At 48.8% G+C, this 2,988-nt stretch overlaps 1 non-coding gene across 1 annotated transcript; it reads right to left on the bottom strand.

The window, feature by feature from the left end:
* Positions 1 to 349: 349 nt before the first annotated feature.
* Positions 350 to 421, bottom strand: trnac-gca (transfer RNA cysteine (anticodon GCA)). The gene has a single exon. It is a non-coding gene; the product is annotated as a tRNA-Cys (tRNA).
* Positions 422 to 2,988: the final 2,567 nt, after the last annotated feature.

The raw sequence follows: 2,988 nt of genomic DNA, 5'->3' as shown, positions 1-2,988 counted from the left end.
ATGTGAAACCTATTTCCAAAATGACTGTCTGACTTCAATAGCATTTGCATCGGCAATGGAAATGGCTGAGTGGCAGAGTTTAAATGGACGTAAGTTATTGCGCAAATGCCCTCCGAACTGACATCAGCTCTGAACGAATGCACATGCAAGGCTTTCAAGCTCTCGTTTCGGCACTGCAGTGCTACATTGCAACATCTCACGAGGCAACACGGATCTTCGTGTCTTTCAGCTGTTCATCACAGAAGGAACTTTGCCGTGGTCGTTGAATGCGGCAAGAAAACACCCCTTCCAAGGTGTTCCCTGTGCAGAGGGGTAAACGGCAGGTCCTCGATGCGCTGCTCACGTGTAAAGGGGGCACCCAGATTTGAACTGGGGACCTCTTGATCTGCAGTCAAACGCTCTACCACTGAGCTACACCCCCCCATGTGCCCAACGCACTGCATGTTCACACTTTCCACATACTACAGTGACAATTGTCTAAAACACCTCTCTTGTCTGCGCCTTTCAACAGTTTACGTGCAGCAGAGATGTTTTGTATGTGAAACCTATTTCCAAAATGACTGTCTGACTTCAATAGCATTTGCATCGGCAATGGAAATGGCTGAGTGGCAGAGTTTAATTGGACGTAAGTTATTGTGCAAATGCCCTCCGAACTGACATCAGCTCTGAACGAATGCACATGCAAGGCTTTCAAGCTCTCGTTTCGGCACTGCAGTGCTACATTGCAACATCTCACGAGGCAACACGGATCTTCGTGTCCTTCAGCTGTTCATCACAGAAGGAACTTTGCCGTGGTCGTTGAATGCGGGAAGAAAACACCCCTTCCAAGAAGTTCCCGGTGCAGAGGGGTGAACAGCAGATCCTCAATTCACTGCTCACGTGCAAAGGGGGCACCCAGATTTGAACTGGGGATTTCTTGATCTGCAGTCAAATGCTCTACCACTGAGGTACACCCCCCCATGTGCCCAACGCACTGCATGTTCACACTTTCCACATACTACAGTGACAATTGTCTAAAACACCTCTCTTGTCTGCGCCTTTCAACAGTTTACGTGCAGCAGAGATGTTTTGTATGTGAAACCTATTTCCAAAATGACTGTCTGACTTCAATAGCATTTGCATCGGCAATGGAAATGGCTGAGTGGCAGAGTTTCAATGGACGTAAGTTATTGCGCAAATGCCCTCCGAACTGACATCAGCTCTGAACGAATGCACATGCAAGGCTTTCAAGCTCTGGTTTCGGCACTGCAGTGCTACATTGCAACATCTCACGAGGCAACACGGATCTTCGTGTCCTTCAGCTGTTCATCACAGTAGGAACTTTGCCGTGGTCGTTGAATGCGGGAAGAAAACACCCCTTCCAAGGAGTTCCCGGTGCAGAGGGGTGAACAGCAGATCCTCAATTCACTGCTCACGTGCAAAGGGGGCACCCAGATTTGAACGGGGCACTTCTTGATCTGCAGACAAATGCTCTACCACTGAGGTACACCCCCCCATGTGCCCAACGCACTGCATGTTCACACTTTCCACATACTACAGTGACAATTGTCTAAAACACCTCTCTTGTCTGCGCCTTTCAACAGTTTACGTGCAGCAGAGATGTTTTGTATGTGAAACCTATTTCCAAAATGACTGTCTGACTTCAATAGCATTTGCATCGGCAATGGAAATGGCTGAGTGGCAGAGTTTAATGGACGTAAGTTATTGCGCAAATGCCCTCCGAACTGACATCAGCTCTGAACGAATGCACATGCAAGGCTTTCAAGCTCTGGTTTCGGAACTGCAGTGCTACATTGCAACATTGCAACATCTCACGAGGCAACACGGATCTTCGTGTCCTTCAGCTGTTCATCACAGAAGGAACTTTGCCGTGGTCGTTGAATGCGGGAAGAAAACACCCCTCCGCAGGTGTCCCCCGTGCAGAGGGGTGAACGGCAGATCCTCGCTGCACTGCTCACGCGTAACGGGGGCACCCAAATTTGAACTGGCGACCTCTTGATCTGCAGTCAAATGCTCTACCACCGAGCTACACCCCCCAGGTGCTCACCACACGGCATGTTCACACTTTCCACATACTACAGTGACAATTGTCTAAAACACCTCTCTTGTCTGCGCTTTTCAACAGTTTACGTGCAGCAGAGATGTTTTGTATGTGAAACCTATTTCCAAAATGACTGTCTGACTTCAATAGCATTTGCATCGGCAATGGAACTGGCTGAGTGGCAGAGTTTAAATGGACGTAAGTTATTGTGCAAATGCCCTCCGAACTGACATCAGCTCTGAACGAATGCACATGCAAGGCTTTCAAGCTCTGGTTTCGGCACTGCAGTGCTGCATTGCAACATCTCACGAGGCAACACGGATCTTCGTGTCCTTCAGCTGTTCATCACAGAAGGAACTTTGCCGTGGTCGTTGAATGCGGGAAGAAAACACACCTCCCAAGGTGTTCCCTGTGCAGAGGGGTAAACGGCAGATCCTCGATGCACTGCTCACGTGTAAAGGGGGCACCCAGATTTGAACTGGGGACCTCTTGATCTGCAGTCAAATGCTCTACCACTGAGCTACACCCCCCAGGCGGAAAACACGCTGCATGCTCACACTTTCCACATACTACAGTGACAATTGTCTAAAACACCTCTCTTGTCTGCGCCTTTCAACAGTTTACGTGCAGCAGAGATGTTTTGTATGTGAAACCTATTTCCAAAATGACTGTCTGACTTCAATAGCATTTGCATCGGCAATGGAAATGGCTGAGTGGCAGAGTTTAAATGGACGTAAGTTATTGCGCAAATGCCCTCCGAACTGACATCAGCTCTGAACGAATGCACATGCAAGGCTTTCAAGCTCTGGTTTCGGCACTGCAGTGCTACATTGCAACATCTCACGAGGCAACACGGATCTTCGTGTCCTTCAGCTGTTCATCACAGAAGGAACTTTGCCGTGGTCGTTGAATGCGGGAAGAAAACACCCCTTCCAAGAAGTTCCCGG

This window comes from Hemiscyllium ocellatum, chromosome 32 (assembly GCF_020745735.1).
Source record: "Hemiscyllium ocellatum isolate sHemOce1 chromosome 32, sHemOce1.pat.X.cur, whole genome shotgun sequence".
NCBI lineage: Eukaryota > Metazoa > Chordata > Chondrichthyes > Orectolobiformes > Hemiscylliidae > Hemiscyllium > Hemiscyllium ocellatum.
The sequence above is the reverse complement of the archived record's forward strand: the minus strand, read 5'-3'. Positions and strand labels throughout refer to the sequence as shown.